The sequence below is a fragment of the Macaca nemestrina genome, chromosome 18 (genome assembly GCF_043159975.1).
Source record: "Macaca nemestrina isolate mMacNem1 chromosome 18, mMacNem.hap1, whole genome shotgun sequence".
NCBI lineage: Eukaryota > Metazoa > Chordata > Mammalia > Primates > Cercopithecidae > Macaca > Macaca nemestrina.
In genome coordinates, this window is record NC_092142.1 from 49,938,470 (window position 1) to 49,963,957 (window position 25,488).

The following is a 25,488-nucleotide window of genomic DNA, read 5'->3' on the forward strand; positions in this document are numbered from 1 at the left end:
CTGGGCAAGAGGATCCTTCTGTAGCTCATTTCATTCCACAGCTGCATGGGCAGCATGGGCCGCCATTTACAACCCGTGTTCTTCCTCTGTGTTCTAACATGTGGAGTTTTTCCAACCCAGACACAGCTAGACCACTAGATATGAGCAGACTCAGATGCTACCTAAATAAAAAGTCACGCTTGTCCTTAAGCAAATAGTCCTACAGAGGACACCCAGATATGGCAGTAAACAAATGTCCAAGTGTTTCATGAAAAATACTAAAACACTCAACTGGTGGGCAGTGTTACCCTCCAAGCGACATTTGGCAATAACTGGAGACTTTTGGGGTTGTCACGAACTGGGGGAAGGATGCTACTGGCATCTAGTGGGTAGAGGCCAGGGAAACTGCTGAACATCATACCATTCACAAGGCAGCCCCCTACAACAAAGAATTATCCAGCCAAAATGTCACTACTGGGAAATCTCATGCTACAGTGAGATAGAGAGATAATAGATAGATAGATAGATAGATAGATAGATAGATAGATAGATAGATAGATAGATAATAGATAGATAGACCGCCTCCTCGTTTTCTGGTAACTTTCTCTACCTCTGAAATCTGCCCCAAATTGATGGAGACAAGAGGTTTCAACAATTTTTTACTAAAACTTTCCATCAAAAGTCCAACCCAAAAAGTAGGGTCAGGAAAGCTCCCACATTTAAAATGATCTCACACAGCCATCAGAGAAAGAGAGGGACTCCCTTAAAGATGTGGAGAGAGAATGTCTAAATGTCTACTTGCATAAAATTGATAATACAAAACATATCTCCATTAGGTTCTTTCTTAATTGAAACGATGCTTTCTTTCATCCCTGCCAGGAAGAAGAAAAATCGGGTTTCCAGCTTGGGCTGCTGTTTCATCTGCTGGACTTGCTTGTGAGCTAAGCCAAGTTTCATTAAAAATTATTGGTCTCATAACTTTTTTTGTTTTTTGCTTTAAAGAGTCCCATATGGAACCAATATCATGATAGGATTGTAGCTGCACAAAGCCATTGGGCATTTTGACCCACTCTCTGCTTCTTGGTAGATTCTAAGTACAGATCTAATTGTTTTTTCCTTCAAGTATTAAGTGAATGTCTCTGCAAACAAAACCAAATTTAGAAAGTTAGATTGAAGAAATAGAGAAGCAAATCTAGTCAGCTCACAGAAATCTTTCTTCTCCTCTCTTGCTCTGTCTCCAAGGGAACCTCTACACCTTCTTTTAAGGTGCCAGCCATATTGAGCTCTTGTCTGATTAAGAAATTCTCTGGTAGAACCAGAGCATCTGCAAAAGCGTTAAATATCACAACCATTGTACAAGTATTTTAACAACCAAACCTTATGATAGGTTATAGTTCATTGACTTGGAAGAAACATTGCATTATCTGGGAAAACAGCACAGATGTTGCCTAATAAACGTTTTGGTTTATGCATTGTATTAACCTCATGAAACATTTATGCGAATCTCACATTAACAAAAGGTAAAAGAACCATTCTGTGTTATGAAGCATACAACAGGATGATCTTTGTCGTGTTTTTGTTGTTGTTGTTGCTGTTGTTTTTACCTCGGTATTTTATGGGTGTGTTTGTAACTCTTGGGGTTTCTATTTAGGAGGACACAAGGGCATTGCAGATTTTCATCTCTTCTGTTTTCAGTTCTGTTATCATCCCTTCCAGCTGACTTCACATTTTATGATGCTAATGGGGGGTGTGTGGTTTTGAGTTTCTCTCCTGTCAGCTGGTCAGTGGGTCTGAGGGATATATTTAATAGAATCTGACAGCTGATGGAGCTGGCCTCATTGAAAGAGGATTTGATATGTGGAGTGAATGTGGCGACCCTGAATTCGCCATAATAACGGCCATTATTATTCTGCCTCTCGCAGCCAATATAACTCTCCCTGTTGTACACACCAGTACATGTGTATAAAAGACATGACTTATGGATGGTTTCTTCCGTATACTGATCTGAGGGCCATTTAGATAGCATGTCAAAACAGATTAACTGTCTTATCCTGCCACAAAATTAAGGGGGGAAAAAAAAACTTTATACATCTCTGCCCAACAAATGCACTCTGTGCCCCTAAACAAAGCCAGCACAGAAGGGGCACAGATCATCTCTGGGTGGGGGTTAGGCACCCAGAAAAGCTGCAGGCTCACCCAGTTAAGGTGCCCCCTCCAGTGAGGACCCGAGGGCACTGCCTGAAATATTGTGAGGGCAGCTGGAGCCACAGGTAGGAACCTACCTCCTGAAAGGCTGGTGCCATGCTTTAGCTGTGTGCATGTGCCTGGGATGTTGGGGTGGGTGTTGACTCACCTCGGCCCCTGCTGAACTGGACTCACTGTTGAAATCAACATCTCAACCTGCATCCTGGCAACCTGAAACAGCCACATTCTCTGCCAAACCTGCCTGCCTACTGGTTACTAAAGTTCGCTAACATTTATCTTGTGCTTGTTCCGTGCTGAACTTTACCTGCAGTGACCCTTTTAATCTTCCCAAGAACTCTAATCTGTAGATATTATTATGATTAATTATGATTATCACTCCCATTTTACATATGAAGAGACTGAGAGAAAGGCAAGCTAAGTAACTGGTCTCAAGTCACAGCTGATGATCAATGGAGCCAGGATGGAATCTCAGGCCATCAGAGCCCATTGCCACAACAGCGACAGTCCTCTTCTGCTTCTGTTTGTCCCCCAGCCAACAAGAAGTATGTGTGACTGTGTGTCTGCATACACATGCATATGCACGTATAAAAATTCTTAGACCCAAATGTCCCCCTTGAAATCATCTTCACCCCCCCTCCCCCATTAGCTGCAGCCAAATCCCCACTCAATCAAGAAAGTTACTGTGATTTTTTCCTCTGTAAACAGGGCAACTCCCATCCCATGGGCTGGCACAAAGACAAGGGGAGAACCTGTGTGCACCTAGCACAGCACCAGGCCTGGGAGGTTGGTCAGGAAGCACTCATCTCTCCTGTCCTTCATTTCCAACCTCAGAAACCCACCCCTGTTCCCTGCCTCCTGTCTACAAGCTGACCTCCCTGTCTTCAGCCATGCAACACTGCTGTCTGAGGTTACCATTTCAGGCAATGATATCAGAAGCAGTTGATCCCACATTTCTGAAAAGAATCCTTTTACTTATCTACTGTCATCTTCCAGTAAAAAAAAAAGAAAGAAAAGTAAAAAGGCTGCAGAGAAGCCAGCAGATGTGTCCAGGGTACCTGAGGAAAGCAGGCCAGATGCTAGGAGATATCCTCATGGCTGTCAGTGTTTAAATTACATAGAGCTGGTACTTTTTAGGTCAGAAGCATAAAACCTACTATTGATCTTGAGCAATGCGTCCAATTTTGAATGTCTGTTAAAGCCCCAGGCACTTCAATGCCACATAATCAATATTTCTTTTCGTTCCTTCTTTCTTTTTTTGTTGTAGAAAATGTATGGGTTTGTTTACCCTTCCTGCAGGCATCCAACCTGGCCTTTTATTCCTGCTCAAGTAGGACACGCAGCCTGCTGGGGACCCGCAGCTCAAATCCTCAGTCTGCAGGACTGCCATCCCTGGGACTCAGGAATAATGGAAGTGCAGTACCCACTCCTTACAGCCCAGACGACTTTCCAAGAGCAGGCTGTACCCCTAAAGTAACCAAGGAACAAGGGGCAAGGAGACAGAGAGAGACGGGGAAATGTGAGACCATGTTTAGCTGAGTGTAGACCCTAAGATAAGAGAGTACTTGCAATCTTGAAATTTAGAGTAGAAAAGGGCCTTGGAGATTATCTGGGGGAAACATTCCCTTTCAATCTGCAGATGGAAAAACTGGCCAAGTCTCCTTATGCCTGAGTTGTTGAAATGGTCCAGGGAACATGAGCTGGGCCATATGGAATATGGATTAAGCTTTGAACTCTGTTAAGAAAAGGGTTTCAGGTCGACCAGATGACCACAGCAGTCTTCCTGTTCTGACACTGAGGACAACCTAGTAAGCAGGCCAACCAGGTAGACTGGTGTGATTCGAAGCTACGCGGCCTTTGCGTCCCTGCCCAAAGGCCTGGTGGCTATGTCTGTGGTGGTGGTCTTGAAGAAGTGTCTTCTTCTACAGGCTGTTACATAGATTTGGCCTTGAAGGATGAAAAGCACAGAGAAGAGAAACTGGTGAGGGGTAAGGGGTGGGGACAGAGGTAAGAAGACAAAATGACAAGTGTTGCAAAGACAGAAGTGAGAAGGAGCATGGTGCGTTGATGGACGTGCAAATGGTTCACATGAGCAGCAGAGCACAGGGTGTGGAGGCAGCAAGAGAGACGGTATCACAGGAGCCTGGCCATGCCCTGCACTGAGGAGTTTCCAACTCTTGGCTTTGAAGCCTTTTGAATCAGGCAGTGATACAATCAGTGCTGCACTGGAGAAAGTTCATGTTGGCTGGACGGCAAAGAATGGATCGGAGGAAGCGAGACTGGGGTCAGGGAGCCAGAGAGCAGATTACTCCAGAGGCCAGGCAGACCCTGATGATGGCCAAATCAGGAACGGGGGATGGGTTTCTCATATTCACAAGGAGGCTCTGCAGGATCGGAGGAGGGTCTGGATAGATAAAGTGATGGGAAGATCACAGTTGTAGGCAGGGTCACTTAAAAATTCTAGCACTACATGTGAATTGTCAGGGTTTACTGTGTGACTTTTGACAAGTCACTTAACCTCTCTGAGCTTCAGTTTCCTTACCCATAATGTGAGAATAACATGGGGATTTCATGATTAAATGAGGTAATACATGAAAATGTTTTCCGCAGTGCCCACCATGTAGTAAACCTTCAGTAGGTGACAGCTGACTTCTATTATATTATTGACCATGTGGAGAGTGTCCAATGAGACATGATGTGTTTTGAAGTAGCATCATCTTTTTTTTTTTTTTTTTTGACAGAGACTCCCTCTGTCACCCAGGTGATTTTTCTGCCTCAGCCTCCCGAGTAGCTGGGACTACAAGAGCACACCACCATGCCTGGCTAATTTTTGTATTTTTAGTAGAAGTAGGATCATTTTTGACCCAGTCTTGAAATAGATAGCTTGAGTCATAAGCTGTTTCCAGGAAGCACGCTGGAGTTACTTATCTAGTGCAGGAAGACAACAACATAAACCCATACCTATCTATCTCCCAGATTCCCCAGAAAATGACCAACTGTATATAAAAATAAAAATAAAAATAAAAATAAGAAAAAACTTATCCATACTGGGTATTAGCGAAGGGTGGTATTTATAGGCCGGGAGGTCTGACGAACATCTGTTAGATACACGGCAGATGGGCCAGATTGAAGAATTCATGATTTCTAGAATGGGAAGGAGTGGTCTGTTTGATAGAAATTTCAAAACTGTCTTTGCAGATCCTCGCCAACAGCCCTGCTGCAGTGAGAACTGGAGGAGAGAGTAGGCTAAAGCCTCTAGAACTGGTCAGTGCCACAGATAAGTGGCCATGGTGTCAGGGGCACAGTGAAGGGGGGATATCCAGACCAGCAATTCCTTGGAACTAAATCCTGAAGCCAACTTACAGCCAGGCCTGGGTCAGGGCACAGCCCTAGCAGACTACTGGCAGCTGAGCTTTAGTAGACACGAATTCTCATCTTACCAGCATTCCAGCTCCTCTTACTCTAGTAATGACTCTGATTTTGAACTTAGAGTCAACCCTTCTCTTCATTCTGAGTCCACATGGTCTGGAAGGATCTCCAGGATGAGGTTCTTGACCCAGGTCTGGTCAATCCAGCACAAAATAGACCTTGACACAGTGATTGATTCAGGAATGGTCTCAGCACTCAGGGTGGTCTAATCTCAAAAGTTTAGTGGGAGTCCACAATAAGATATGACTTCACAACATAAGCATGGCTGTCACCAGATAGAGAGATCTGAACAAGACTGGCAAGGAAGTGGAGAAATTGAACACTTAGACACTGCTGGTGTGAGTGTAAAATAGTGTAGCTGCTTTGGAAAACAGCCAGTTCCTCAAAAGGTGAACTATATCACCCAGTAATTCCACTCCTCAGTACATATCCTAGAGAAATGAAACCAAACGTTCACATAATGCACACAAATGTTTCCAGCAGCACTGTAATAGACAAAAGGTGGAAACGAACCAAGTACCTTTCAACCAATGAATGCATAAACAAAATGTGATGCATCCATACAATGGAGTATTATTTAGCCATGAAAAGAAATAAGATTCAGGCACATGCTGCAACACAGGTGAACCTCTCAAACATCACGCAAAGTAAAAGAAGCCCAATGCAAGACTATACTTTCAGGGATCATTTCTATAGTTTGTGACTAGAGAGGTTTCTCTGAACGTGTAGAGCATTTTTTGGCCGGGCGCGGTGGCTCAAGCCTGTAATCCCAGCACTTTGGGAGGCTGAGACGGGCGGATCACGAGGTCAGGAGATCGAGACCATCCTGGCTAACACAGTGAAACCCCGTCTCTACTAAAAAATACAAAAAACTAGCCGGGCGAGGTGGCGGGCGCCTGTAGTCCCAGCTACTCGGGAGGCTGAGGCAGGAGAATGGTCTAAACCCGGGAGGCGGAGCTTGCAGTGAGCTGAGATCCGGCCACTGCACCCCAGCCTGGGCGACAGAGCAAGACTCTGTCTCAAAAAAAAAAAAAAAAAAAAAAAAAGAAGCCCAATGCAAAAGACCACCTATTGTATGAAATGTCTGGAACAGGCAAATCCATAGAGACAGAGAGTGGATTCGTGGTTACCTAGGGCTGGGGGAAAGAGGGATGGGGAGTGACTACTAATGGGAATGGGGTTTCTTTTTGAGGTGATGAAAATTTTTTAAAAGTGATTGTGTTGATGGTTGTATAATTCTGTGAATATACTAAAACCACTGAATTTTACTTTAAGTGGGTGAATTGTATGGTATGTAAATTACATCTCGATAAAGCTGTTATTAATTTTAAAAAATATTTAGTGGAAACCAACGGAAAGATCCAAGCTCCACGCTGTTGGAACTGAGCTGGTGGGGAGGAGGAGGGGTAAGGCTGGGGCTGTTGTATCCGCTTTATCACCCAGAAGTTTTAGGGGCCACTACAGTGAACCCCAGAATCAATCTAACACAGCAGGAAGCACAAGGAGGTGACAGAAACTGGATTCTCAAGGATGTTGTTTTTACTTTAAATTAAGCTCTACTTGAAACCAGAACTACGGCTCGGTTTCCCTTCCTCAGTTAACTCCCTCTAAGTTGGACTTTGCGCTCACGATAGAAAGACTCCCAATGCAAATACCAAACACAGACAAGGAACCTTGAGCAGGGAGTCCAAACTTCCCGCCACCACTCCCTTCCAGGCCGACCTCCTTACCCTGGCCTCTTCTAGCTCCCTCTTCTTCCTTCAGCTTCTAGATCTTCGAATCAGCCAAACTCAACTCCATCCAGTTTAATCCATTCCATTCTCCCATCATCCTGGCCTGAATTGTTCACACAGGGACCCACACCATCTCTGACAGAACTCCTAGCAATGGGTTAACGAATAGAAGCAAACAAAGAAAAATTACAGGCGTATGAGAAGAGAGAACTGTTCCGAACAAGGAGGACCACAAGTGCCTCCTGACTGAAATGAGTTACTGCAAGACACAAGAGAAAAGTTTCCAAGTCTGTTAATTCAAGTTGTCAGAAGGAATCAAGAGGAAACTGTGGCTTCCATTTTCAGAGAGTGATTCGAGTTTATCTGTTTACTTCCCTTGCCTCTCCAAACCTTATGATGGCCAAATTAAAAAACAAAGAAATGAAAAGAAAGAAAGAAAATCTTTATCAGCACAAGAAACTAAGCCATGGATAACCTAGAAACTGGAGTACTTTTCTTTAAAGGATGTGATGGAGAAGGAAAGCGGTTGAAGGAAGGCTACTGTCTAATGCCGGCACGGGAAGGGCCCCTGCAAAAGTGGAGGGGATTCCCTAGGAGTTGCAAAAGCCCCTCAATCTTGGGTTCATGTTATTTACTATGGTGGACCACAGGGTCATTGGTATGGAGCAGATTAAAGGACTTGAGGAATTGTTCCACTGTCCCTTATAGGAAACAGCCAAGAGCACCGCTCACACCAGACTTTACGTGGTGTAAATTGTGTGGGAAGGAAAAAACAGCTATTGCTAAGGAGACTCATTGAAAGCAAGGATTTGCTGCCCCGATTTAGGGCTGGTAGTACAGTCATGGCAGAGAAGTACATGCTCGGGACAGTAATAAACCTTCCTGCCATATTGATGCAGGACAGGCAAGCCCCCGGTTTGAGGCTTAGCCCAGGAGGTTCTTGGCCTCCCCGAGGAAAGAATTCAAGGGCAAGACAGTGGTGTTAAACAGCCACTTCTATTGAAGCAGCAATGTACAGCAGAAGACAGACCAGGCCTGCCCTATAAGCTGTGTGCCCGGAGTAGCAGCCTAGAAGTGCCACTGTACTCGTAGTTATACCCAATTTTAATTACATGCAAAATAAGGGGTGGTCCATGCAGATATGTCTAGAATGAGGGAGGTAACTTCTGGGTTGTCGAGTGTTGCCATGGAAAGGGCAGGGGGTAACTTCTGGGCGTTGCCATGGCACTGGTAAACTGACATGGCACACTGATGGGTGCACCTTATGGGGAAGGGCTTCTACCCCTGACCTGTTTTAGCTGGTCCTCAATTAGGTCTGGTGTCCAAGCCCCACCTCCAGAGTCGAGTTCTGCCTCCTGCCTCAATAGGAGAGTAAATGGAGCCCTCACTGGGAAGGCTAGGTGAGGACGAGCAGGAGAGGGTCCCTAGCAGTGGAGTGAGCAAATCTCAGCCCTGCAGATGACTGCGGATGCTGCTGCCCTAGTGCCTGCACAGGGTGAAAAGAAACCACCAGGAAATGGTGCATTTTCCTGCTGCACCTTCCCACTCACCCACCTTCTGTTCATCATAGTCAACTGAACCTCCAAACTAGAAAAATACCTACAGAATAGACCAACAAATCCTTTTCCCCTCTGTGAGTAACATACTTAAATAAGTTTCTAACAGAATCATTCTCAAGTTGTAACAGTGGATCGATGGTTTTCCCTCTGCAAATATGTACAATAAAAGAAAATGTAACAGAGGTAGGAAAAGTGTCTGTGATTTAAAAAACAGAGCTTATTTTGAGAAATCAAAACAAATCCTCTCTCATGATGTAAAACTATACCAAATAAACAAGGGTGAAAGTGATCTCTCATTTTGGTATTTCCCATAAGATTAGAGATATTGTTTCTTTTAATGGAAATCCCTGAAATCCAGAAAGACAGTTTCCCAGTGAAAAGCATAATCATGGAAATTTTCTAGTGTCATTAGGGCAATACAGAGCAGATTGAATAGAACAGAAAACAGAATCTGTGAATTTGGAAGTGAGCTCAAAGAATCCTCCCAGAATCAGTGAAAAGAAGACAAGAAATGGAGAAAATAAGAAAAGAGAGAAAGAAAAAGGAGAGAGGAAACTACAAAGGAAGCTACAGATCAACTCTCTATGTAAGATTTTTAAATGGTGGCAACAGAGCAAATGAAAGATAAAAAATAACTCAAGATATGACAGAAAATTCCCCTGAGTTGAAGCAAGACTTGTGTCTGTAGAATCTAGAGGCAAACTGCCCCGGCAGGCTGTTCACCTGCTTTTGCAAATAAAGTTTTATTGGAACATAGCCATGCCTGCTCATTTATTCATTGTTTCTGGCGGCTTTCCTGCTACAACAGCAGAATTGCATGCTCGCCTCTACAGACCCTATGACCTACTTAGAAAGCTGTATGGCCTTCTAAGAAAAGATCTGCTATCCCCTCTAAGAGTTCTTTGATGCATACATGGCTAAAATGTTTGCATTTCAAGGATAACAAAATTTAAAATCCTATAATCATTTAGTCCTCTGGGGTGGGGGTAGAAGTACCCAAATTACCTCCAAAAGAAGAAAGAAAGAAATTGCACTAGGTCACACTTCTTAGCAAATTCTAAGATAAAATGTTATCAAAATCCACAAACTTTCAGAGGATTGAGATTGAGAACTAAGACTATATGCAGCCAAGGTGCTATTCTTGTATATTTGTAATCTTTTTGGTGCTTCCACTCCTGGCGTGGTGTCTGCAATCCCAGTCACAGCCCTCTGAAAGTGTGCAGATAATCTTATGCGGACAGATTCATAAACAACATAAGTTGTGACTATTACTTCTTGAAAGCAAAAATCATCAAAGAAACGCTCCAGGTGGCTGAAAAATGAAGCAAAATAAATAATTCAGATACGAGGAAAAGCAATATAAAAGAAACATTGCTTAACAGAGAACCAAAAATTTCAAGTTAATTTCTTAATAATTGCAGTTAACGTGATTATAAAACAATGCAAGTGTCAAAAAATAATTCTGGAAAGAGATGAAACCCAATGTAAAAATGTATTAATTATAATATTCTTATTCTAAAAGCCAGATGGGGCTGGAAAAGGAATTGGTGATGCTAGTACTGGTAATTATAGCTTCCATTTTTAGAAGTTACTATGTATTAAGCACAAAAATAATGCTGATTTAAATATTGTTTTTCATAAATCTTTGTACACATCTATAACATTAATTCCTTAACATAAATTCTTAGAAGGTGAATGCTGGGTCTGAGCATTTAAAAATCTTTCAACACAGTGAAATTTGAACTCTCAATAGAAATGTATAAGTGTTCATTTGTCTGTACTCTTGCCAATGACAATTATTACCATTTTGCTAGTTATAATAGTGAAAATAATGTATGAAAAAGTATGGAAGTTTAAAAATTTTTGTACAAACAAGAGCAAATTAAGGTTATTTGATATAGTACTATAACTTTCACTCACTTGTGTTCTGATACACTTCTCAAATAGAAGACACCACCACTCTATTTTCATTTTTCATGAAGGTACTAGGTGGCATGTTTTTGTGGCATATAAATGTCAATTTTTTTTTTTTTTTTTTTTAAGATGGAGTCTTACTCTGTCGCCCAGGCTGGAGTGCAGTGGTATGATCTCGGCTCACTGCAACCTCCACCTCCCAGGGTTCAAGCTATTTTCCTGCCTCAGCCTCCTGAGTAGATGGGATTACAAGCATGTGCCACCACGCCCGGCTTTTGTATTTTTAGTAGAGACGATTTTGCCATGTTGGCCAGGCTGGTCTCAGACTCCTGACCTCAGGTGATCTGCCCACCTCAGTCTCCCAAAGTGCTAGGATCACAGGCATGAGCCACCATGGCTGGCCATAAATGACAATTTTAGGGGAAATATAATATTTTTCATTTGGAGGCAACATTGATGAGAATTGAGGGCCATTATATAATTTATAGCAAGTCCCCAAAATGAGATTCTCTGCAGCCACTAAAAGTCATATTCACAAAAACTATTAGAGGTGTAAGAAGCTTCTGGAAATATAATACTGAGTGAAAAATAGTTTATATGATACAATTCCAATTCTGAGGTTAAAAAGCATATACCATGTACAAATAAGGAGATGAACCAGACCTTAACAAGGATGGTCTTCAAGAGATGACAATCCAGAAGATGGGGTTTCTTCTTTATTCTTTTCTGTATTTTCTAAGTTTTCTATTTAAACATTTTAATACATAGAGAAAAACAGATATCTTGTAAGTAAGCTAGAAGTTTTTATCTGTTTCCCTGGCAACTAGGGCAGTTTCTGGCTCCCAGTAGACACGTCCGTCAATATCCACTGAATGAGTAAGTGAATGAGTAAAAGACTGTGTGTTTCCCCTAGGCAGAATCCCCTTTCCTGGGGCATCTTATGATCTCCTGGTTTCTGCAGGCCTGGGGTCCTGCCCTTATCTGCTTGCTTCCCACTGTCAGCTGCTCAGCTGCTTTGACCCTCACCCATCTCCCTGTCTGGATCTCTGCAGCATGTCCACAGTGGGGACCTCCCCAGGTTACCTGCTTCATCTGCTAGGCCTGGGCCCCAGATTTCCATCACTGAGGCCCACCAAGTTGGTCTTGACTTTGCCAGTTCTTCTTCCTTCCAAGCTAGAAAACTGCATTGGAAAAACTTCTTGGCCAAGGACATGACACCTTGGGAAACTGATCCAGGCAGTCAGCAAGGCTGATGTCATCCGGATTACACCAGGATCACACTGAGCTCCCCTTCCCAGTTGATTGGTTTCCTTGCAGGGAATGTTAATTTGTAAAAATCATGAATAGATTTGTAGTCTGAATTGGCCCTTAAAAACAGAGCTATAAACACCGATGTGATGTAATGGTTGGTTCTATTCTGATTTGTCAGTGACAATGTTTCACCAGTACTCAAAATGTCTCAAATATCACCCCTGCTTACATGGGAGTTTGAGTGAGGAAGAGACTGTTGGACTGTTTGCTCTGGTTGAATGAGACTTAGCAGGTTGGTATAACACATTTTGTCCTATCAAAAATAGCTGAGATTACATAAGCACTACCTCTCCCCAGAGCAAATATGCATTTGAGAGGCAGTGAAACATACATAATTACAGATGTAAAACACTAAAAATAGGCTCTGTGCCACACACAGGCAGCTGAGAGCGTGGGACTCGAGTGCAATGCTGCCACGTATGGCAATATTAATAGGAGTTGTGGCACCATCCCAGGTGGCCCAGTGAGGCGATGCAGAGCTATTACAGACAGGAAGAGACGGAGAGATTTAAAATGTTTGTGTGCAAAGAAGTTTGCTGCTTATTTGAGCCTGTCAAAACCTGTTCCAGCGGACTGTGGTCTTCTCCCAGGGGACAGGAAATAAGAAGTCATCAGACACCCATGATTGTTACATTGTTACCTCTTATTGTATTCTTATTATAACTAGTCTGTATGAATAATAATAGCAGCTTGTGCTTAAAAGCATGTGCTGTGTTTTTCGAGGGATTTTTCACCTCTACGGTTATTCAATTCAACCAGTCTATACTGAGGGCTGTTTCAAGTAGCCTTTGCTGTATAACACAACCTCCCCACAAAACTGGACGACTTCAATCAACCAGAATTGCTTTACAATTTTGTAAACTGGCTGTGTGATTTTCTGCTTGTCTCAGCCGGAAGGTCCCAAGATGACCTCAGGCACATGTCTAGCAGCTGTGCTGGGACACTTGACTGGATACCCTGATGCTCCTCCCTGGGGCCTCTTGTCTTCCAGAAGGCTAGACCAGTTTCCTGATCTGAGGTCTCTGGGCAGTGCTTCAGGACGGCCCCGGTGAAAGCTGCATTGTCCCTTAAGGTCACCTCCACTGCATTCTTCTGATCAATGCCACTCACAAGGTCAACCCAAATTCAGCAACGGGAAAATAAACTCCACCTCTTGATAGGAAGAGCTGCAAAATTTTGTAGGTGTGTTTAAGACAGCAGGGCTGAGCTAGATATTGACTTACGTCATCTCTTTTAATTCTCACAGGAGCCCTGAATGGAAAGGATTACTATGCACACTTTTTGGATACAGAAACTGAGATTCAGAGAGGTTAAACAACTTTCCTAAAGCCACACAGCGAGAGTCCATCTGAACTGAAGATTGTTTGACATCAAAGCTCATTTCTTTCCCTAAATGTCAGCATTCTCTCCTGACTTATTCATTTGATTTCTGTCTTTCCCTCATGGAAGTTAATTAAAGGAATGCGAGAACCTTTTAGAAAATCTCCAGGGCAGTTTCTGTGTTGATCATTGTTTCACAATCTCTTTTCCACCCAATCCTCACCAGCCCTTTAGATCTGTTTCTATTAGGCCACATCCCAGAGCCACACAGATCAGGGGAGAGAGAGCTCGCTACTAAGGCAAGTCCTCTGTCAAATGCAACAGGGACAAGGAGACCAAGCGCTTGCCTGTGGTTTACTATGTGCCAGGAACTGTGCTGATTGCTTAACAATAATCAACCTAGCTAATCCTCATGGTAATGACACAAGGTAGGCATGGTTGTTTTTTGTTTTGTTTTGTTTTGTTTTTTAATCTCTTTTGCAGATGGGGAAACTGAAACAGGTCAGTAAGTTGTAGAACTGGGATCTGAAACCTGGGCCGTCGGACTCCAGAGCTGATGGTCTTGCCTCCCTCACTTGCCAGCCTCTCCAATCATAAAGGAGCTTCAAGCAGAGAACGGGAGAAGTTGTAGCCAGTGTGACCCCGACTCTCATTCCAAGGCCCTCTTCATCACCAGCACCTTCTCCTTTCCTCAACCCACCTCGCATCTGAACAGTGAGTCCCAGTTTTCCAGCACCAGAGATTGAGGTGCAGGGAAGTTAGATGTGTCTCTGCAAGTTTCCTGGGATGCTGATGGCAGGTGGCAGGGCAAGACCCAGGTCTCCTGCCTCCTGGACCTGGGCTGTGCCTAAGAGGAAAAGAAGAAAGTTATTGAACCCCGGGGACACTCCCTGAGCCTGAGTAGCCCTGTGCCAGTGTGGATGTGGCAGCATTCTTTTGAGGCAAGTAGGGGTAGAATCTTCTAAAAATAAGAGAGCTTCTGATCTCCCTTAAGTTGGCCAGAGAGCCCAGACCACTTTTCCTCCTGAGTGGACACGGGACATTTGAAATGCAAACCTGCCTTCAGCACTGGGATCAGCAGTAACACTGGCGAGTCTTCCGAGGGCTGGGTGGTGGGCTGCGTTCCCCACGTTCCCCACACTCAGACAAGCCCTCTCTCCCACACTACCAAAACCACACACTGCTGAGCTTTGCTTTGAAACACAACATCCAACAAGTCATGAATCATGAAGATCTGGACTCATCGGCCAACAAATTAGAGAGTGATTTGCTTCTGGTTTCCCATCAACGGTGAGATGCCCAAACACCTGTCTGCATCGGTTTCTAGGGGCATCCACTGCCCATCAGCAGAGAGGCCAAGAAGCTGATGTGCAGGGAAATGGTGGGAAAGGAAGTCTTTCCAGAAGCGACTGGCTGTCGCATTGGGTGCAGTCCACTGCCACTAGAATTCACCTTGCAGGTAAAGCATGGTGGGAACATGATGTATTTTGATGGCACGTTACAGGTTATAAAACTCTTTGACATCACTCATTCTTGCAAAGGGTATCTTATTTCATTTATTTAGTTTTAAATCTAGCATTTATTATGCCAGGCACCACAGTAAGTGAGTATGTTATATAGGTTTTATATTTTATTTGTATGTTTTTATGTGCATATATATACATAGCATAAAAGTTACCATTTTAACTCTTTTAAGTGTACAGTTAGGTGGCATTAAGTGCATTAGTACTGTTGTGCAACCATCACCATCATCCATCCGAAGAACTTTTTTCACCTTGAAAACTGAAACTCCTTACCTTTTAAACAACAGCTTCCCATTCCCCTTCCTCCTAGCCCCTGGCTACTCCCATCCTCCTTTCTGTCTCTATGAATTTGACTTCTCTAGAGACCTCATATAAGTGGAATACTACAATCCCTGTCCTTTCATGACTGGTGTATTTAATTTAGTGTAATGTCTTCAAAATTTATCCATGTTATAATACGCGTCAGAATTTCCTTCTTTTTGAATGCTGAAGAATATTCTGTTGTGCGTATATTCCACATTTTGTTCATTAATGGACATTAGGGCTGTGTCCGCCTTTTGGATTTTACAAATAATGCTGATATGAAGCCCAATTCACAACTTCATGTGGTTTTTGTCAGTTACTCTTCAAAACAAATCTACAAGGTAGGTCCTCATACCTTCTCGTTTTCAGATGATGAAACCTGACGTAGACAGAAGGTAACACAACTGTCAAAGGTCACCTCTAGTAAACAGTAGAGCCACTTCATTCATTCATTTTCATTCATTTGTTCATTTATTCATTCACATTCAGCAATATTTTGGGGTTCTTTGGGGTAACTGCCATGTTCTGGCACTCTTGTTGATGCCAGAAGTCTAGAAGTGATCTGAGCTTACACCTTCTAATTCCATAGTCCCCTCTCTTCACCCTCACACCCTGCTGCCCCTCTATATGTAAATATCTGACATTCCAGAAGTAGATATAATGATTTATAAAATATATATAGACATATACGTGAAATATTTACAAAAAGTGAATTTATATTTTGTGGAAATAAATATAAAATTAAGATCCAGTGAAAGCAGCAGAATTTTAAGTATAAAGGGCTAATATGCAATTCAATGTGGTGTGTGTAGGGGATGGTGCACCGTTGTTCATCTCAGTGCAATGAGGAAGGCAAGACTTGGAGAGGCAAAATGATGGGTCCAGGGCCACGCAGCAGAGTTGAGTCCCTGCCCAGGTGTTCTGAGGCAGGTCTTGTGCTTTCCCCCGAAACAAACAAACTCTTGTAAAATATGAAAGGAAAGAAAAACATATTCTGATGAGCAAATGCCATCCCCTCAGGTAGAGATGAGACTTTCAGTTTCAGATCCTGGTTCCCAGAGGACCAAGGCAGTGACTACGAGCCTGGCCTCTGTGACAGGCACATCCACCGAGTCTAAGAGTTTGACATGCACCTGCTGTATGATCCTCACAAAAACTGCCTTGTGTTCCACACCATCTTACAGAAGGAGAAACTGAGACTGGGAGTAGTTAATTCATTGTCTCACTGGCACAAAGCTAGCAAGTTGCAGAACTGGGATGTGACTCCCAATTCCTTACTTAACTCCTACGAGTCTTCCACAGCCAAGGAATGACTCCGGCATCAGAAATAGATGAGGTCTCCGGTGGTCTTCCAGCTCTGTGGGGGTCCTCAGATAGGGCTGCTGAGCCGCCCCCACCACCAATTCCTTACCTGCTCCAGCCTCTCCCACTGTGTGACTTCCTGGAGAGCCCTCTCCTCCCGTTGACTGCGGTGGTCCTTGACTCCTTTATGCAGCCCCAGTCAGTTTCTAGAGGGAGATTTTCATTCTTTTATTCACTTATATATTCAGCAATATTTGGGGGGATCCTACCATGTTCTGGCGGTGTTGTTGATGCTGCACATACAGAAGTGAACAAAATAGACACTATCCCTGCCCCGAGAGTTCCAGTCGGAGGAGAAAGACATAAACATAATAAAAATACACTTTTAGATGGGAATAAAAATAAGAGCCATGAAGGAAAGGAAAGCAAGGTAAAGAGATTGAAGCAGCTGGCATAAAGGTGGCTACTTTAGGCAGGGTGATCAGGGAGGGCTGCATGGAGGAGGTGATATAAAAGCAGAGAGAGCCACATGAAGGATGGCTGGGAGGTGTGGGGGGGGAGCAGAAAGAAGTTTAAGTATAAAATCCCTGAGAGGAGAAGAACTTGAAAGCTTTGAAGATTGGCAAAGAGGAAGGTCAGTGTGTCAGGAGTAGGCCAAGGGGTGAAGAAGAGGGGAGCCAGGTTAGAAGGACTGGCAGAAGACACTGACCTGAGAGCTGACCAAGGCGAGGACTTTGGGGGGTCAGGGGCTTGGCAAATATGATTGTCTCAGTATGGCCATTCATACTGGTGCCCTTTCCAGGCCATTTCTCCCCCTGGGGGCAGTGAGGAGCCTGCCAGCCCTGATGCTTTGGAAAGCCCAGAGGACCAAGGAACTGAGGCTGCAGGGGAAAGGTGGGGAGGGGAGAGGCAAGCAGCAGGAACACCAGGAAATGGGCTGCTCTGAAGGCTCTGGGGCCTTGGTTCTGCTCCGCACAGAGCTGGGCTGTCCTGGCTGATATTTGTTGTGACCTCTTCTGGTGTGACTTCCCTCCATCTCTCTCAGAATGAGCCTGGACAGTGGGTGTGAATAAGCCTAGTAGTCCTCAATGAGGAAGCCCTGTATCCACGTGGGTAGGTCAGTGGGGAGGGGGAAGAATGCAGCTCAAACTTCAGGTAAGATGGGCCTGGCTCTGCCCCTTAGCTGTGTTACCTGAGATAAGTGTTTCACCCTCTCTGAGCCTTTGTTTCTTAATCTACAAAAAGGGTACCATGATATCCACCTACTGGGTTGTCATAAGGTTTAAGCAGGAAAATACACATGAAGAGCTTTCACTGGGACCCAGGCCTGACAAATACTCAGTATTAGAGTTGCTCTTGTCCCGAAGGCACAGAGTTAGGATGGGAAGAGCTGGGATTCACACCCAGGTTGCCAGACTCTAAATATTTTGCCATTTCTGGCCCCTACACTCATGACAACAATCGCAACAGGAAGGCAAGGCCTGTGCTCTTCCTCTTACTCTGATTTGACAGCTGAGGAGACAAGGTCTCCATGTTTCCTGCCTTGAGAGCTGACCTGGCAGCCACATGGACCTGGCAGCTATCTCAAGAAACTGGGTGAACAAGAGCCCTTCCCCACCCAGCCTGGCCTTAGCATGGGCAGGGACAGGCGGTGAGGAGGGAGGCAGGAAGGAGAGAAGGAAGGAAAGAAGAAAGGAAGGAAGGAGTAAGGAAGGAAGAAAGGAGGGAGAAAGGGAAGGAAAAAAAGAAGAAAGAAGGGAAGGAGGGAGGAAGGGAAAAAGGAGGAAAGGCAGAAAAGAAAGAAGGAGGGAAGGAAGGAGAGAGGGAGGGGAGGAAGGAGCGAAGGAGGGAGCGATGGGGGAGAAAGGAGGGAATAAGAAGGGTGGGAGGGAGAGGAGGGAAACAGAGAAGGAAGGAGGGAGGGAAGAAGGGGAGGAGGGAGGGAGGAAGGAGGGAAGGAGGGGAGAGAGGAGGGAAGAAGCAAAGGAAAGAGAGAAGAAATGAAGATAAGAAGGAAGGAAAGGAAGGAAGAAAGAAAGAAAGAAAATAAAGGAATAAAGTTTCCTCCTCCACCCCAGGGTCTCTGGGAATGGCAGATTGGATTGGCCTAAGTGGCCACACACTTTGTTCCATCCTGCAGATTCTTCTTAACAGTGAGGCCTTGCCACTCCTCCATCAAGCGAAATCTCTGTGCCTCCCCTTTGTGCCTGAGTGGGTCTTTGTGATTGCCTCAACCAACAGAGCAGGGCAGTGGTGACTGTAAGTGACTTCCTAAGTCTCATGAGGTGATACAGCTCCCACCTGGCTCTCTTGAAATACTTATTCTTGAAACCCACTGACCGTGCTGTGAGGAGGCCCAGGACACAAGGAGAGCCTCATGGGTTCTAGCCAACAGCCAACTTAAACCATCAGATGTGAGAGTTAAGAGGCCTTCAAGGTGACTCCAGCCACTGCCTGTCTATAATTAAATGAGGGTCCCAGACAAGAACCACCTAATTGCACCAGTCAACCTCAGAGCCATGAAAGATAATAATAATAAATGGTCATTTTTGTTTTACTCCAATAAACTGAAGGTACAGTGTTATGCAACACAGACAACTGGAGCCCTGGGGAAAGGGACTAGGCTGCCAGTGGCCATGGCTGTCTCCCTCTGTGCCCTCAGAGCTCCTGCACAAAGGGGCCTGGCACACAGGGCCCAGCCTGTCCCCGGCAGCTCCTGCAGAGCCTAGTGCAGGGCCTGCCACAGAGGTACTGCTCCAATAATGTTTGCAGAATAATTGCATTGATTGATTTGATTCCAAAAAATAGACAAACTAATATTGTGCTGATTTGTTTCAAGTGTTGAATAATAGAATATCTGGGAAGTATGAGATGGGATGGGGCCGCAGCAGAGGGTTCCCCTTCTAGGACAGGCTATGCTGACAGGTGCCGACTCTGCTCTCTAAGCAGGGATCCTTGGTCCCTGTGCATAGAACCTCTCAGACAGAAAAGAGCTAGAAGGGTCTTGAGGATCCAGAGAAGGACCATTAGATGGTTTCTGGATGTGGGGGAGCCTCAGTCCTGAGATAGGTTGCTTCATTCATTTGTTCGTCCACTAATTCATTTATCAAATATTTATTGAGCACATACTATATGTGCCAGGCACTCTTTCAGGCACTGGGGAAACACAGTAAACAAAACAGACCAATGTCCCTTCTCTCACTCACCTTCTCACTTTCTAGTGGTAGAGACAGGCAAGAAACCAGATGAGCCATACCCACTTCTTGCAGACCATCAGGACCAGAACTTTCTGTTTCACAAGCCCATTGTAAAGAGAGACAGGTCCATTTTCCTTTCCCCAGGGACTGAGGCTGGAGTCCCTGGATGGGTCCAGCCTGGTGCACTGTGGGCTGGGAAGGTGCACCAGACCGCAGGTGAAGAGACCTGGCTTGGAGTCCTCAATCTGGTGAGGGCCGAGTCACTTTGCTACCCTGTTCCTCGATTTACTCACCTATCTCAAAGGAGCTGAGAAACCAGTCCTACTTACCTCCCAAGAACGCTGTGAGGTTACCTGGGACACAGCTGTAAAAATGTTTCACAGATTCTAAAGAGCTCTACAGATGTAAGAAACTAGAATTCCCAGCCAGGTGCGGTGGCTTATGCCTGTAATTCCAGCACTTTGGGAGGCTGAAGCAGGCGGATTATCTGAGGTCAGAAATTTGAGACCAGCCTAGCCAACATGGCAACATCCCGTCTCTACTAAAAATACAAAAATTAGCTGGGTGTGGTGGTGGGCGCCTGTAATCCCAGCTACTCAGGAGGCTGAAGTAGAATCACTTGAACCCGGGAGGCGGAGGTTGCTATGAGCCGAAATTGCCCCACTGCACTCCAGCCTGGGAGACAGAGCAAGACTCCATCTCAAAAAAAGAAAAAAAAAAAAAAAGAAAAGAAAAGAAACTAGAATTCTCTTGATGACCTCTGTCCAGGAAGACTGAACCCTTTTCAGCCCAGCTTTCTAGGCCTGACAGCAAACCATGGCAGTAAATGGGGCGAGGCCCACCTTCTAAGGAAGACACTGCTAGCATGGATGCGGAGACACCAGAGGTCTCACCTGGAGCCATAAGGCCTTGTCCACGCCTGTGCATGAGTCAAAGATGACACTTCACCCCTGAGCTCCGCCCACCTTCCCTGTCTCAACAGCCTCAGCTCCTCCAAACCCTCTCTGGGGAGGAAGTTCAAGAATCTGCCAGTTGGCATCCACTGGGGAGAACAATGGGGCCAGACTGACATTTCATTTCATCAAGGTCTCATTTTCTATTTCAGTCATTAAGTGGAATTTTGCTTTAAAATGATTAATAAGTTTGAATCCATATAGCAAGTTCTAGATTAACAATTGTGGACCCCATAGGCAAGAACAAAAGAAACTCGATTATTGCATTTCATTCATCAAACCTCCAATAAGGATGTCATTACTTATATGCCTTAGCCTCCCAACCCTGAACAATAGGCCACTTCCTAGGACTTTGTGTGACCTAACAACAACCCAAAAAATGAATATGTTCACCTGCAAGGAAAAATATTACCCTGGATTTACAATGGCCCTGTAAGCCATGAAGAAGGAATCTCAGAAAGGTACCTCTGGGCTTGCAGCGACCCGGCCGGCCAATCCTTTTTTCACCAGGCCTCAAGAAAAATATCCAAATGATGTTCCTGTGAGTTCTATGCCCGAAATTATTCCAAAAACAACACCCCTGAAATAGATGAACCAGTGGGTCAGGAAGGAATTTTCCTTGGAGGCTAATGTCTTCTGCGACATGCCATGCACGTGAGTGATTTACATGCCGGCCTTGCAGGTATTACGGGCGGCCCTCACCGAGGCATTGGCCCCGGTCGTCCGGGCCCTGCACATTTCCCACCCATCTGAGGCCAGGGCTGCCTTTGGTGGCATTTTCCCACAGACTGTGGGCTCTTTCACATGGCTGTTGTGTTTTCTTTCCCTCTCCTCCCATAAGTGCACCTTATACGTCTCCAAGGCTCACTCAGCTCCTTCCTCTCTGCTTGAGACATTTTTCCATCTCACTCAGCATTTTCACCCGCTGGGGTTCAGGCAGCCAGCAGCCGCCTGACCTCTGGTGAACTCTTCCCATTGCCCATTCCTTGGACAGCCCCTCGGTTCTCCCACTCACTACTCTTTCCTCCTGGGGTGAGCTCATCAGAGCTGGGAACAAATGTGGGCAGAGGGGAGTCTGGCATCTGCCAGAAAGGGCTCCGAAGGGTGAGCAGGGCATTTTCCTTCCTCCGGTGAATTGACATAGATGCCAGGCTTGGTACTAAGAGGAGGATGTGACACTGAATAGGGCCAGGTTCTTTCTAGAGGTTGAGATGGTCAAATACAGAGCAGAACCCTCAACCACCAGGACGAGCTATTGGCATGCATCACAGAAAACATACAGGGTGATGGGGGAGCGCAGGTGGCAGGATGGGAAGAAGGGAAATCTGTGTTTTCAAGTGCTCATGGGGGTCCTGTACTAGAGTTAGAGATGGAGTTCTCCCAGGGCAGACAGAACCCATGCATGGCTTCATGAGCAGATGGCGCCTTTGGCAAAGAAAAAGGCTCTCCTTTCCCTGGATGGGTGGAGCTCCACGCAGTGCGAGGGTCTTGGCCAGCAGAAGAGGGCTCAGCCATGCAGCACTCGCAGCGAGCTGCCCAGGCAGCCCTATGCAGAGGCCTCTGGTAACACTCCTGGAAAAATGCCACTGGAGGAGAGACTTGAAGGGTGGTGGCACAGGCTGAATTCTGTCCCTCCCTCACCCCATATTCATATGTTGAAGCCCTAATCCCAGAACCTCAGAATGTCACTGTGTTTGGAGATAGGGTCTTTAAAGAGGTGATGAAGTTGAAATGATGCTGTTAGGGTGAGCCCTAATCTAATGCGTCTGGTGTTTTTAAGTAGAGAACATTTGGACACACAGGGAGATACTGGGGGCCACGCACGCACAGAAGGAAGACCACGTGAGGACACAGCAAGAAGGTGTCCATCCGCAAGCCAAGGGCAGAGACCTCACCAGAAACCAAGCCTGCTGACACTCTGCTCCTGCACTTCCAGCCTCCAGCACTGGGAGAAGATACATTTCTATCAATCAAGCCACCCGGTCTGTGGTATTTTGGAAGGGGACATCTAAGTTCCAGGCAAAAAGAACTAAGTAGGAAGGCCCTGAAGAAAGGGAGTACTCGGTATGTTGAAAGACCAGAAATATGGCTGGGGCTGGATACTAGTCAGCCAGGCAGAGGTGGGGCCTGAGGTAGGAGAAGGCAGCAGCCTCATGAAAGGCGTGGCGGACCCAGCACCAGGTGCAACTCAGGAGGCAGAAGCTCACAGCCTGAAGAATCCGAGGCCGTCTTCCTGTGTGGGTCTGGGGCAGGAGATCTGGGGACCTGGGTGGGGAGGCTGGTGTGGGGCCCAGCAATGCTGCTTCCCCAGGGAGTGATGTGATGGGTGCCCTTACCTCACAGACCTCATTTTATAGAGGGCCCTGATTGAAATCAGGGCCTGATTGAAAACAGCACACACCCTGGACATCTTTCTGCATGCGGAATTTTTTATTCTTTCTCTGGATTTATTCCTTAAAATAAGTCCCAAGAGGAAGATTCCAAGGGTTGGAGCCTTTCGTTTCTGTGCGTCTTTCAGAATCAGTGTGACCACATTGCACTCTCTTACTTAAACGTCACTCTTTCTCAATAGCCCCTCAGCAGATGTGAGGGCCCACTTTGCTCCCATCTGTTGAAAGTGAGGGGCAGCATCCTGGAGCTAGAACCAAAGGCTCCTCACGTCAGTTCAGAATTGTCACCTTGTTCCAGAGCCTCCGGCAGGGCTCACACATGTGGCTGCTGAATGTGAACTCCCCCCACCACACCCCAGAAGCAGCTGGGAGGGTGTGCAGCTTCCTGCATCTTCCATGAGCCCTCGGGCCTCTGCTCTCTTCGACCCTCTTCAGCCCTAAGAGGGAAAGCACGGACACTGCCTGCCCAGCGTCTTTCAACTGTCCAGACCCTAGAGGGCGAGATAATGAAGAAGAACAGCAAAGACTGTTGCCTGGAGGCCTGGGTCTGAGTCCCGGCTCCCCCTACGCCCTGTCTGGCCTTGGCCCTAGTACCCAGGTTTTCCAGAGAAGGATCCCGATGGCCTCTTTCTCCTAGGTTCGTTGTGAGGATGGGGTGAGGTAGAAGTGTAGCCTTGATCCATCAAGGAGCTCTTGCTGCAGTAACAGAAATTCTCCTCATGGAGCTAAAGAAAGGGGAATGAGGTGGGTGGGAATTATTATAAGGCTACAGGGCTCTGGAGGCATCTATAAATAAGAACTAGTTTATAGGGGCTAGGAAAGCCTTGAGGGCCGGGGGCAGTTGCTCACGCCTGTAATCCCAGCACTTTGGAAGGCCAAGGCTGGAGGATCCCTTGAGCCCGGGAGTTTGAGACCAGCCTGGGCAACATAATGAGACCCCATCTCTAAAAATAAAATACAAAAAAATCAGCCAGGCGTAGTGGTGCATACCTGTAGTTTCAGCTACTCAGGAGGCTGAGGTGGGATGATCACTTGAGCCAAGGAGTCAGAGGCTGCAGCGAGCTATGATCGTGCCACTGCACTCTAGCCTGGGCAACTGAGTGACACTGTCTCAAAAAAAAAAGAGGCCAGGCGCTATGACTTACACCTGTAATCTCAACACTTTGGGAGGCCGAGGCGGGCGGCTCACCTGAGGTCAGGTGTTCAAGACCAGCCTTGCCAACATGGTGAAACCCTGTCTCTACTAAAATTACAAAAACAATTAGCCAGGTGTAGTGGCAGGAGCCTGTAATCCTAGCTGTTCAGGAGGCTGAGGCAGGAGAATCGCTTGAACCTGGGAGGTGGAGGTGGCCATAAGCCAAGATCACACAACTGCACTCCAGCCTGGGTGACAAGATCGAGACTCCGTCTCAAAAAAAAAAAAAAAAGAAGAAGAAGAAGCCGGGCACAGTGGCTCACGCCTGTAATCCCAGCATTTTGGGAGGCTGAAGTGGGCACATCACAAGGTCAGGAGTTTGAGACCAGCCTGGCCAATATGGTGAAACCCGGTCTCTACGAAAAATAAAAGAATTAGCCAGATATGGTGGCATACGCCTGTAGTCCCAGCTATTTGGGAGGCTGAGGCAGGGGAATCGCTTGAACCTGGGAGGTGGAGGTTGCAGTAAGCCGAGATCGCGCCACTGCACTGCAGCCTGGGTGACAGAGTGAGACGCCATCTCAAAAACAAAAAGAAAATGAAAAGAAAAGAAAAGAAAAGAAAAAAAAGAAAAGAAAAGAAAAGAAATAGAAAAGTCCTAAAATGGGTATATCTTTCGGGGTGCAGAGGCTTGGGGAGAGAGCCTCCTTTTAGACAATCTCTGCCCCTCTCACCTCCCTCTGGCTCTCTTTTGAGTGGCTCCTCCCATCACACCCCAGCCTAGGCAGGGCCCAAGATGGCCACTTTCTCTAACAACTAGCTGGCCCTTTCTATTTGCCAGCCTTTCTGCTTCAAGCCCCATGGTCCTCTGCTTAATTCCCTCCTGATTCTCAGTGTCTCCTAATTCAAGTTCCTAGGAGAGAGGTGACTCTGCCCAGCTCAGCACATCAGTGATAGCCACCCTGCAGCCAGGTGCCCAACCTGAGGCTGTCACTGGTCACTGATGGGGCTGAGGAGGCTGGAGACTGGGTGAGGTGGTCTATGTTGGCTTCTGAGAAGGAGGGGATTACTATAAAATGCTATATGCAGGCTATTTTGTTTTGTTTGTTGTATTTTTCTAACCCTGTGATCCTTTTCTCTGAAATAGGCTATCATCTACTGACCATGAGTTGGTCTTTGTCTCTCATGCCACAAAATTCTTGAGGTGGTGACCAAGCTTTAGACATCATCACCACTCG

At 45.8% G+C, this 25,488-nt stretch overlaps 2 long non-coding RNA genes and 1 pseudogene across 2 annotated transcripts in view; 2 read left to right on the forward strand and 1 right to left on the reverse strand.

The window, feature by feature from the left end:
• The window catches only part of LOC105492260 (uncharacterized), a 65,948-nt gene extending 52,315 nt beyond the window's left edge, over positions 1–13,633 (forward strand). Inside the window, exons 2-3 of the long non-coding RNA XR_011616148.1 lie at positions 859–915; positions 13,374–13,633. This is a non-coding gene — a long non-coding RNA (uncharacterized lncRNA). The remainder of the gene's footprint in view (positions 1–858; positions 916–13,373) is intronic.
• LOC139359956 (small nucleolar RNA U3) lies at positions 6,276–6,362 on the forward strand (annotated as a pseudogene).
• Positions 13,634–23,143: 9,510 nt separating the features above from the next.
• Positions 23,144–25,488, reverse strand: part of LOC139359770 (uncharacterized) — a 35,370-nt gene continuing 33,025 nt past the window's right edge. Inside the window, exons 2-3 of the long non-coding RNA XR_011616149.1 lie at positions 23,710–23,840; positions 23,144–23,606 (exon numbers count right to left, since the gene is read on the reverse strand). This is a non-coding gene — a long non-coding RNA (uncharacterized lncRNA). The remainder of the gene's footprint in view (positions 23,607–23,709; positions 23,841–25,488) is intronic.